Source organism: Schistocerca serialis, chromosome 5 (assembly GCF_023864345.2).
Source record: "Schistocerca serialis cubense isolate TAMUIC-IGC-003099 chromosome 5, iqSchSeri2.2, whole genome shotgun sequence".
NCBI classification, from domain to species: Eukaryota; Metazoa; Arthropoda; class Insecta; order Orthoptera; family Acrididae; genus Schistocerca; species Schistocerca serialis.
The window spans coordinates 788804967-788817622 of record NC_064642.1 but is presented as its reverse complement, the minus strand read 5'-3'; the positions used below and the strand labels follow the sequence as shown (position 1 = coordinate 788817622).

At 46.1% G+C, this 12656-nt stretch overlaps 1 protein-coding gene across 1 annotated transcript in view; it reads left to right on the top strand.

The window, feature by feature from the left end:
- Positions 1 to 12656, top strand: part of LOC126481123 (discoidin domain-containing receptor tyrosine kinase B-like) — a 255085-nt gene that overhangs the window by 74729 nt on the left and 167700 nt on the right. The gene's annotated exons all lie outside the window — the stretch shown is intronic.

Genomic DNA, 12656 nt, shown 5'->3' with positions numbered 1-12656 from the left:
GTGGTAGCACTGCGAAGCTTTTTCTGCCTTAATCTGTCTAACAAGCCTTCATCATGCTTCGACATTTCAGATGATATATCATCACTCCACTCTGGTCTCATGCTAGCACGTGCCTCCCATCTGTTTGTGTCGATTCCAAAGCTCTCCATATCTCGTTTACAGGAGTTCTTGAACCTTTGGCTATAGAGATCTCTCCAAGCGTCGCCTCTGGTGGTAATCTGTCACGATCCATACGGTGGACGTGTCCCAGCCAGCGGAGTCGTCTCTGCTTCAAGATACCTGAAATACTGTTGCAGTTAGTTTTAGATAGCACTGCTTGGTTGGTCACTCGGTCCTTCCACGTTACTCTGAGGATGGATCTCAGGCACCGCATGTGGAAAGCATTAAGGCGACCTTGTTTGGCATAGGCAGTCCATCTTTCCGATGCATACAAAAGGATGCTGAAGACGCAAGTTTGATATACAAGAATTTAGGTGGTCAAAGAGAGTTTGTTGTTTTTCCAAACACGTGTAGAGAGTTTGCCAAAAGTTGTCGCAGCTCTTCCAATGCGAGCATCAATTTCCTTGTCAACAGACATGTTTGATTCTATAGTAGATCCAAGATAGCAGAAGTTATCTACGACTTGGAGAGTAGTGCCATGTAGTGTGATATTCGGCTTTGTGTTAGCACCCTGAACCATAATTACGGTCTTACTGCTGTTTACACTTATCGAGAATAAGTGGCATGCGTGACTAAATCTTGATACTAGCTCTTGCAGCTCTTCTGCGGAGTTCGCAACAATTGCAGCATCATCAGCATACAGGAGTTCACGAGCGACTGTCTCGTAGCGCTTTGTCTTACCTCAAAGGAAACATATTTATAAATGGTAGAGAACAGCAATCAGTCGTCCTTTTTTGCAGTTTTATTTGGCAAATCCAGATTTCGGCTAGTGCCTAGTCATTAACAGTGCAGTCGAGTAGTATTGAAAGAACTGTGACTGACGACCCAACAACATGGAACTGACGTGCATTGAGACTACAAAGTAGTGAACTGATAATGGCTAGGCACTAGCCGAAATCTGGATTTGCCAAATAACACCTGCAAAAAATGACTACTGATTGCTGTGCTCTATCGTTTATAAATTAGGTCACAGTTACTGAATGCACCTACGCTCCTAATGGAAGGTAAGCTGATAAAGGAAGTACATGTTAACAAAGTTGTATATAAAGCACCAAATTCTGTTTTTTTTTTATAAAAAAAAAGGGTGGGGGAGGAGGGAGGGAGGCGGAGCTAATGACGATTTGGGAAGGAATGGAGCGAGCGAGAAGTTGCAGTATGGAATTATTGCTTTTGGATGAACCAAATGCGAAGTGCCCAGTCAGTAAAAAGTTGCTGGATGCCGGATGAACAGTTCATGCTGTGTTTTGGTTGAAAGAATTTCATATTCGTACATATTTCTAGAATTAGTGTGTGGAACGCAACTGGTGACTGTATGTGCGTGTCTGCGCGAGCGTGTTGCGTGTGTGTGTGTGTGTGTGTGTGTGTGTGTGTGTGTGTGTGTGTGTGTGTGTGTTGTGTGTATATGCGCGTGTGTGTTGTGTGTGCGCGCGCGCGCAGTGAGTACCATAGCAAGTTGCAGAACACGTGCTCGGACGGTCTCGATGGCTGGGGGGTTTGGGCAGCGGGCTGGCAGAGTTTTTTGGTGACTGGGACGGCGCAGGGCGGGAGATCGATGGGCCGCTGCCCTTTGCTTTCCCGGTGCGCCCTGCCGCCCCGTGCCATCCTTTCCTTCCTTTATCGGCGGCACACAGGGGAGTGGGTCCCGGCCCAGCCGTGCCGTGAGAGGGCCACTCACGCGCTCCACTCCACCCGAGGGCCGAGCCTCAGTCCCGCCAGACGCTGACTCAGCGGAGCGGCCGCACCTCGCCTCTGCCTGTGTCTGCCTATCTGACTAACCACCCACACCGCCACCACACACCAAGCGCCCACTACGTGCACATGACTCTATATCTTCACCAGGACTGACTCTGAGGCGGAGCCTTCACAAAAGAAACGAGTGGATTAAAAATATATTTTTCAATAATCTATTACCAAATCAAATTACTAGGTACTATTTGAATATTTGCCATTCAGATTTAAATAATGAGTCAATGTTTTTAGAATTGCCAATATCGAGTGATGTTTTTTAAAGAGGTAGTAGCTAGCCTTAAGGATCCGCCTAGAAATTCAGGTTCACTCCATGTAGTACATGTCTGAGTGTGCATCTCCTTTTACAATGAAAAATAATCCGCAGAGTGACTGGTCATTTATTCTCGCATATCTGTCTATTATGCTTCGATGCTCCATTAACCTACGTATTACACGGAAGCGCCAAAGAACCTCGTACAGGCATGCGTATTCAAAAACAGGTAGAATACGACGCTGCGGTCAGCAACTCCTATATAAGACAACAACTGCCTGGTAAAGCTGTCAGATCGGTTACTGGGGCTACAGTGGCAGGTTATCAAGATTTAAGTGAGTTTGTTCGTGGCGTTATAGTCGCCGCTCGAGCGATGCGACGCAGCATCTCCGAGGTGGCGAAGAAGTGGAGATTTCCCCGTACGACCATTCCACGAGTGTACCCTGAATATCAGAGTTCTGGTAAGACATCATATCTCCGACATCGCTGCGGCCGGAAAAAGATCCTGCAAGAACGGGACTAACGAAGACCGAAGAGAATCGTCCAACGTGACAGAAGTGCAACCCTTCCGCAAATTGCTGCAGATGTCAATGCTGGGCCATCAGCTAGTGCCAGCGTACGAACCATTCAACGGAACGTCATCGATGTGGACTTGCGGAGCCAAAGGTCAACTCGTATACCCTTGGTGACTGCCCCTTGATGACTGCTCGACACAAAGCCAGGCGAGGGCCTGGAACCGTTGATATTGAACTGTTGATGACTGGATACGTGTTATCTGGTCGGACGAGGCTCGTATCAAATTGTGTCGAACCGATGAGCGTATACGGGTGTGGAGATAATCTCACGAATTAATGGACCCTGCATGTCAGCAGGGGATCACGAATAAATGGACCCTGCACGTCAGCAGGTAACTGTCCAAGTTGGTGGAGGATCTGTAGTGTTGTGGGGCGTGCGCAGTTGCAGTGATATTGGACCCCTGATACGTCTAGACACGACTCCGACACGTACGTAAGCATTCTGCCTCATCACCTGCATCCATTCATGCCCATTGTGCATTCCAACGGACTTAGGCAATTCTAGCAGTACAATGCGACACCCCACACGTCCAGAATTGCTATAGAGTGGCTCCAGGAACACTCTTCTGAGTTGAAACAGTTCTTCTGGCCACCAAACTCCCCAGACATGAACATGATTGAGAATGTCTGGCACGCCTTGAAACTTGGTGTTCAGAAGAGATCCGCACCCCGTCGTACTCTTACGGATTTACGGACAGCCCTGCAGGATTCCTGATGTCAGTTCCATCCAGCACTCCTTCAGACATTAGTCGAGTCCCCGTCACGTCGTGTTGCGGCACTTCTGCGTGCTCGCAGGGCCCTACCCGATATTAGGCAGGTGTACGAGTTTCTTTGGCTCTTCAGTGTGTATTTATATATTGATAGTGTTGTAGGTACCTATTTGTTTCTAGCATTGGCGGTTCTATTTAGCGTAGCAAAGGCATGCTAAGTATGCAAATGTCTCGATAGATGGCACTGAAATACGATAACAAAGTGCCACCAACTGTGTAAAGTTATAGGATATGTGAAATTCGAATAAGGGCATGAAATCTGTGTCGTTACTTTCAGCTGTTGCTAAATTATGTGAGAAAAAGTCCCCGACACATTTCAAAGGACATTGATATTGGATGTGCGCCGTTCGGCATTATTACGGCTTCAATTCTGCTGTGAACACTTTCATTGAGGACTCTGAAAGTCTGTGTAGGAACGCCGGCCTGTGTGGCCGAGCGGTTCTAGGGGCTTCATTCTGGAACCGAGCGACCGCTACGGTGGCAGGTTCGAATCCTGCCTCGGGCATGGGTGTGTGTGATGTCCTTAGGTTTAAGTAGTTCTAAGTTCTAGCTGACTGATGACCTCAGATAATAAGTCCCATAGTGCTCAGAGCCATTAGAGCCAATCTGTGTGGGAACGACAGCCTATTCTTCCTGAAAAGCTGATACCGGAGGAGGTCGTGATATTGGACTGGATCGAAGTTTACGTTCTGATTCATCTCTGATGTATTCCAATGGTTTCAAGTCGAGCTTCTGACAGGCCAGTCAATTTCAGGAGAGTTAGTCTTCTCCTTAAACGAGTGCCACACACATGCTACTTTATGATGGGATGCCTTGTCGTACAGATACAATCAATCATCGTCTCTGAATTATTTCCCAACTCTACGCAGAACACATTTCTGTAAAATGTGTTAACATCCTTGCGCATTTAGTGTTGTTTTTCTTAAGTGCAATAACGAGACAACAAGCTAATCACGAAAAGCACGCCCTTATTTTAACGTCACCTCCTCCGTACTTCACTGTTGACACAATACATGACTGCAGGTAACGATCCCCAGCCATTCACAGAACACACTCCTCTATCGGATCGCAAAAGGGTATAGCATGATCCTTCGCTCCAGCCACCCGTTTCCAGTTATCCACTGTCCAGTGCAGTGACCCTTTACACCACCTCAAGCTTCGCCTAGCACTGACTGCAGAAGCGTTTGGCTTCTGAAGAGCTTATAGTCGACTGGACTGCATTCTTTTTAACTCCTTACGCACAGTCATTGTTCTAGCTGAACTGCTGGCAGCAGTTCTGAGCTCACGAATAGTTCCTTCCGCTGATTTCGTGCTGCTTCTTACAACCACCCTCGGCCATGCTCGATGGTACCTGTCCGTCACTACATGAGGTGTGCCTGGTCTTGCTGTAGTTTCAGGTTTCCATTTCGCAATCTGATCAGCAACAGTCGAGTAGGGCAGCTTAAGAAGGGCTGAAATGTCCGAGACGGATATGTTGCTCTCGTGGCGTCCAGTGACTAGTCCAGGTTCGAAATCACTGAGCTGTCCTGACTGACCCATGCTGCTGTTTGTGCTTCTACACCGACAACACAGTACTCTCTGCCTCATTTTATACCGGCGGGTCCGTTCATCGTAACGTCTAGTGGTCAGTTTCGTGTTACATAGAGCTGCCCATATGTTTCTTATCAGATAGCATACATTAACGTTTATACTTTCCAAAACACGTTTCTGTTTGTGTTGGAAGGTCTTTTGTGCATCGCTGTACTCCCTCCCTTCCCTGTTCCACTGACAATGATGAGCGAGATAACGATTGTTTCTAAGTCTCCGTGTTACCTCGATTATAAGTCTAACTTATTGCGGGATAGGAGGAAGTAATACGTTGGCTCACTCTTACACGAAAATTCACTAACGCAGTTTTAACCATAAACCACACCTTTATACAAAACGCCTCTCTTGTGTCGTATGCCACTGGAGCTGTATTGGCGCCTCATCGAAGCTTTCGCGCTTACTTAACTGAATTGTGACAAAAAAAACGAGGTGGAGCCCCTCCACGCCCACAACTCAAAAGGTCTACTGCCTTCTCTGCATAAGGGTTAGTATTCACTAAAGTGGGATGTCGCAGGATGTGGGTACTGAGATGTTTACGTACGTCTGGTTAAGGTCAACCATTAATACGTGCTAATCTGGAGATAGATTGGATCGAAGCCGAACGAAGGGTAGTGGTTTGAAGGACAGAGGAAAAAAAGTGCCAAGGCAAGAGACAAGGGAAAAAAAACCTCTGCGGTAGTTAGGTCGGGTGGTAAGAGTAGTAGCGGATGTCTTGCTGCCTGTGATAGATCGTGCAATGGCAGGCCTTGTTAGTAGTGGGTGTCATGCATATCGATACCTTTGACGTTGCGCGGTGGTGTTGCTCGGCGGCTGCCGCTGGGTGGCGGTGTTGAGCTCTCGTTCAGCGTCAGCAACCTTCAACAGTTTACTATCGTCTTTGTGTCCGATAGGTCATATATCTGATGCACAGTGTAGGGTGATGTTGGCGAATTGTTTGTGCGTCAGTGTTCGAGCTCGTCGGTGTCCCTGCTGTGGCCTGTTGGTCGGCCTTAATAGCAGCTGGTAGTTGCCAGTCAGTGTTGCTGATACGCAGGGGCTTGCCGACGTTTGTCGCTTGTTGGTGAATGGTAGTTTACCATAGGTGGTTATGCCCTATCTAGTAGTGTCTGTGGCCGCTTGTGCTTCCACCTGTGGCTGTGAGAAATGTACGTACTCGCTTCGGCGGTACATACAGGTTGTCCCAGCTATCTTGTCCACCCAAAATATCTCTGGAACAATAACAGCTATTGGGAAACGACTTTCACCAGTATCAATGTAGGGCTGCGGCCCATGAATGTACATATTTGGAAACATTCTAAAACGAAAGCATATGTGTTTTTTAACACAAACTTATGTTTTTTTAAATGGACCTCCTATATTTTTTCTTCAGCAATCCATAGCATGACGAAGCACATACACAATGGCGTTGATTGCATCGCAATATTCCCATTACATCCCGAGATATTAAGACGCGAAGTTGACGCTTGAAACACCCGACATGCGCTGCTAGCGCACGTCCTGAGGCTCAGGCGTGAACCCCATGCTGCCCGTAATCGCGATGTGATTGACATGCGTAATCACACTTCCATACTTACCAAGAGGTCCGAAACGAATAATACGGTCTGCTGCCATCCTGCATTAACGTCGTACGTTCCAGCAGGTATTTATCCCATAGGCTAGAGGTGATGCGGTTCTGTAACATATCTGTGTACCGCAACGTTAGTCACAAAGTAAACTTCACTTATCGCTAATCCGTTACTAAAAAGGTAACGTCGTTTAACGTTAAAACTTTACTTTACTGTAGAGCTAGCGCAAGTGACAGTTAATCATTCACTCGTAATAGTAAAATTCATGTTGATGGTTTTAGTGAAACGAGCAAGTGGACTAAAACTTTTACCGTTGTTTAGGTAAAAATGTTTCGATTTGGGAAGTTCAGGTAGTACATAGAAGATGAATGTAAACATGTTTAACCAATTAGCTTTATTATCACATAATTATCAATGTTATGTTTATCGAATGTGTTAAATAACATATTCTTGCAAACAAATGTGTGCGCGCGGGCTCTTCTTCCCGTGGTGGCACATTGGAGTGTGAATGTATAGTGCGAGAGAACTTACTGTCCTCCCCTTGTTTCCACTCACAATAACTAGACGGAACAAGTTATCTGGTATAATTGTTTATTACATTAAACGTTACAACTTGCACAGGCAGCGCGCCAACTGCGGCTCCTGGCTTAGCTGGAAGACATACACGCCCGTCCGCTACGGGGTCTCGCAGCTACCTGCTCGGCCGTTACAACGGCTAATCCTACCTGTGCACACAAAGGACCTGGGAGGTCCACTTCCGCACATAGGTTGCAAATTCTTCCGACAGGGAGCAGACTATACTGGACAGTCTGAAGCTGCCACTAGATGGCAGTTGGAGTGAGTAGCAGAGTCCAAACATACTCCCACTCTAAAACGAGTTTTCTCATTTTACAAATACCAAAATTTCAACAAACAACAAAACCAAAACAAGTAAACAATAAAAAATATAACTAGGTACAAGATCAATGCACATAAAACATGAATACACTAACATTTTTTACAAATAACCAACATTTTAACAAACATCAACACCAAAACAAGTAAACAATAAAAATATAACTAGACACAATATCAATGCACATAAAACATGAATATTATAACATTTGGGATGCCCACATCACCAAACACCACTGTCATGCTGCATGTGAAACACGATGGGTACTAACATGCAGGACACAAAACAATAGAGTATTAATATTATACTGCATAAAAACATGAAATCAATACTAACAGCAGTTAGTCCACAAGAAACATCCACAGCCTCCCAAGCCGATTTTATGAATTATGAGGTTATTCCAGTAACTGACAATTTGGCAGTGGCTCTGTATCATATATCACTACACAGATCTGAGGGAACACTTAACTGATTCACTGTTTAGGTAGGGGACACAATTTTGCTATAGGCCTCTTAATATGCCCATTAGCAGTTTTTACCATTACCACACGCACACACTTATCAGGACTGGGAAACAGCTGGTCAATGACACCCAGCCTCCACAAAAAGGGAGGCAAATTATCCTCCTTGACCAGCACATGATCGCCGATCTGGGGTTGCCATGCTCCTTCCAATGTCCATTTTTTGCGTTGCTGCAGATCATGTATATATTCTGTGGACCACCTCTTCCAAAAGGACTGATGCAACTGCTGCACAAGTTGCCATCTGTGCAACCTGTTGGCGGGAACCGCAAGGACAGAGGGTTCAGGATGAGCACAAAGGGGTTGTCCGATCAGGAAATGACCAGGAGTGAGAGCAGCAGGAGAATCTAGGTCATCAGAGAGAAGACACAATGGCCTTGAATTTAAGCATGCTTCTATCTGAATTAACACAGTAGTCAGTTCTTCAAATGTCAGTACTACATTGCCAATGATGCATTTGAGCTGCGACTTCATGCGTTTGATTCCTGCCTCCCAGAGTCCACCAAAGCGAGGGGCACGAGGTGGAGTGAACCTCCAACTGATTCCCTCTGAGGTCGAAAAATTCACCACACCTCCAACAGTAGCATCATTTGAGAGAAAACATTTAAGCTCATTGTCTGCACCTACAAATGTGGTACCATTGTCACTGTACATGTGAGAAGGTTTCCCTCTTCTTGCAATTAATCTCCTGAGGGCGGCCAAAAATGAACTTGTTACCAAGTCACTAACTAATTCTAAGTGGATGGCCTTGGTTGCCATGCAAATGAATAAAGCAATATAAGCCTTGGTGGTAACCTTACTCCGCCTTCCACCATGCTTTACAGCAATAGGGCCTGCATAATCTACTCCACAGTGCTGGAATGGATGAGACTGGTTTACTCTAGCTGCAGGTAGCTGACCCATGAGTTGAACTACTGTCTTGGACTTAAGCCTAAAGCATTTTAAACATTTTGTGATAACTCCCTTGACTGTGTTACGCCCAATGGGGATCCAAAACCTCCTACGCAACATAGCCAACAAAATTTGTGACCCAGCATGCAACAGATTTTCATGTTCACGTATTATGAGAGTTTTGTCAAATGATGCATAGGCGGTACGATAATAGGATGGCGCTCGTCATATGGTACATCAGCATTCATTAATCTCCCTCCCACTCGTAAAATACCTTCGGCATCAACAAACGGGTGCAAATCCCTTAATTTGCTATAATGTGGATTAGGGGAGCTGGCCTTCAACAAAGCGATCTCATTACCATATTCATGCATGAATGCAGCGTATTCCTTCTGCAGATTCGGTTGCCGTTTAAACCTCCTCTCAAGATGCGCCAATCTCCGAGATGCTTGTTGTCGTGATTCGCCTAATGATTTACAGTCAGGTTTCACTGGTAGTCGAACCACAAATCTCCCTTCTTTATCTCGTGCCGTGTGGCGCTGAAAGTGAGCCTCACATATTTTACCCTGCTTACTAATCGTTTTCGTAGACAGTTCCTTTAACTCCCAAAATCTTTGCAGTTTGGCATCTAAATTGTCACCTCTAACAAAGCACGAGGTCACTGTAGAACGAGGCATGTTGCATGCTGCTGAAGGCATCCTACCAGACAAAATCCAGCCAAATTTTGTTTCGACCAGTGAGGGATGACCTGGTTTCACCAGCCTTTCCTTACAAACAACGTCAAAGAAAACCTCAGCACCAAGAATTAAATCTACTGTGGCAGGTTTGTTGAATTCTGGATCAGCGAGCGGAAGATTACATGGGACACTCCAGGACCTTGTGTCTATCTTGCTCGCTGGTAGGTCACTGGTGACATGATCTACGACAGCACAAGTGGTTCTGACACGAAAGTCGTTGATCCTAGACGACAGTTCAACATCACAAGTGTAAGACACTGAGGCAGCAAAGACATTTTTTATGCCCTTCACAGGAAACGAATGTTTACTTCGTTTCAGTTTTAATTTCTCTGCCATGCCCTTAGATATAAAGGATAGCTGACTCGCACTATCTAGCAGAACTCTGCAAACCTGCTGTCTACCCATGCTGTCTTTAATGTTGACAACAGCTGTTGCCAATAAAACATTACAATGGATGTTTGCTTTCCCATTTGTAGCTTGATGGGCCAAGGAATGGCCTCCTGGTTTACTATTCTGCCCTTTCCTTGGTTCAGCAGGCTTGTGTAGCAGTATGTTGTGCCTTCCTTTACAGGCCTTACAAGGAGAAATCCTGCATTTAGTCGAGAAATGACCAGAGCAGATGCACAAAAAACAAAGCTTATTTTTTGTCACATATGCCCGCCGCTCATCGACATTTAGTGCCTGAAACCCTTTGCATTTAGTGATAGTATGAGGTTCACTACAAAAATTACATGATTCCTCAGCATCAGCATTAGCGAGATGAGCCCTCCTCACATGTCGTGTTTGATTTGAATTATTGACATTTCCTTGCGAATCCCTTGAGGTGTTATCCCTGAACCTGATCAACTCAAGGGCCTGACATTTTGTTTCCAAAAAATCTATTAGTTGATTTAATGTGGTGAATGTCGACCCAGACATCTTTACCTCCCACTCATGACGATCTGTGGGTCGCATACTGGACAGAATCTGTTCCGAAAGAATAACTTCATGAAGTGGAACATCAGGTTTGAGAGCTTCTAAGGCCTTCAAATGGCTGCATACGTGATTAATTAGTTGCCTATAAGCGCTCGCTGCGCCATGGCCGACTGTAGGCAAGGCCAACAAAGCCTTAGCATGTCTGGCTGCAATTATTTTTGGGTTATTATACCTCTGCGTAATAAGTCCCCAGGCTATCGCTAGATTTCCTGCTGTGGCAGGTATATGTTTCAAAAGGTCCTTAGCTTCACCTCGCAAAGACGAATTAAGGTAGTGAAGTTTTTGAACGTCATCAATTGAATTGTTATTCATAATGAGGCTCAAAAACGTATCCCTGTATGATGACCACTTAAGGTAGTCACCTTCAAAATTTGGCAAGTTAATAGCGGGTAGTTTCAAAGAACTGACACTGCCTGATGGATTCGAGCCCAAAGGCTGCGGAAGCTGGGTGTACCTCTTCATTGAACCCTTGAGAGTGGATTCAACAAAGTCCCACGAATCCTCGAATTCTGCCCTGTCCTTACTGTGATCTGCTGATTCGTCTTCAATTTCCAGCCGTGTTTGAGACGACTCAAAATCAGTCTGAATCCGAGTCAATCGATTTAATTTTGATTCCAACATTTCGATGCTGGCACTGTCTGCAGACTGCACAAAGCTCGCTAAGCGCGCGAGAGCGGCCTTTGCTACACCTCTCTGCTTGACTATTTTTGTTTTCTCGGAGGGCTCCATTTTAGGACCAGGAAGATGGTAGCAGGAAGCCAACAGTTGCACTTACCAGGCTGCAGCGGCAGTAAGGACTGGAACAGCGGCGGCGTCACGGACACTGGCAGCTGGCGTGGCAGGCGTTGCAGTCTCCGACGGCGCGAAGTTTCGGCGGGAGCAGGAGGTGACGTCACCGATGATGCTGGCACCGACGCGTTTCTCTGCCTCCCGCGTTTGAATTAGAGACACATTAAATGTTCACAAATATGTCCCCGATCGTCGTTGTTAAGGCTGTTATTGTCGAAGTCCCGAACAGGCCTTGAGTCACTCGATAGCAGTCAACAACGAAACCGATAACGTGTGCAGCTCACACGTGGTTTTTTAGAGGTTCACAAATACCGGAAAATAAGTCCGCGCGAACGTAAATTCCGCGTGGTCACTGTATCCGGCCCGGAGGACCAAAAAATGTGCGCGCGGGCTCTTCTTCCCGTGGTGGCACATTGGAGTGTGAATGTATAGTGCGAGAGAACTTACTGTCCTCCCCTTGTTTCCACTCACAATAACTAGACGGAACAAGTTGTCTGGTATAATTGTTTATTACATTAAACGTTACAACTTGCACAGGCAGCGCGCCAACTGCGGCTCCTGGCTTAGCTGGAAGACATACACGCCCGTCCGCTACGGGGTCTCGCAGCTACCTGCTCGGCCGTTACAACGGCTAATCCTACCTGTGCACACAAAGGACCTGGGAGGTCCACTTCCGCACATAGGTTGCAAATTCTTCCGACAGGGAGCAGACTATACTGGACAGTCTGAAGCTGCCACTAGATGGCAGTTGGAGTGAGTAGCAGAGTCCAAACAAAATGTTTCTTAACATCACTGGGTAAAATGGCCCTTTGTAGAAACTTCCACTGTTATACCAGCACTACATACTAAACATAGCGTTCACATCTCATGCTCAAAGTGATGCCCATTGGCTTGCATACATTGGGTCACTCTGCAGATGAAGGATGCCCTACTTCGTGCTACTGTTTCCTCTTTGATGGCTGTACAAGCATCAATAATGCGTTGCTTCATGTCCTCTGGTGTTGTTGGTTCATGTTGGTAAACAGCATCCTTCACTGCTCCCCAAAGAAAATAATCCAGAAGTGTAAGGTCCGGAGATCGGGCAGGCCACCTAACTGGGCCACCTCGTCCAATCCACCTACCAGGGAACTTACGGTTCAGAAGTTGTCGTGCTCGAAAGGCGTTGTGTGCAGGGCATCCGTCATGCTGATACC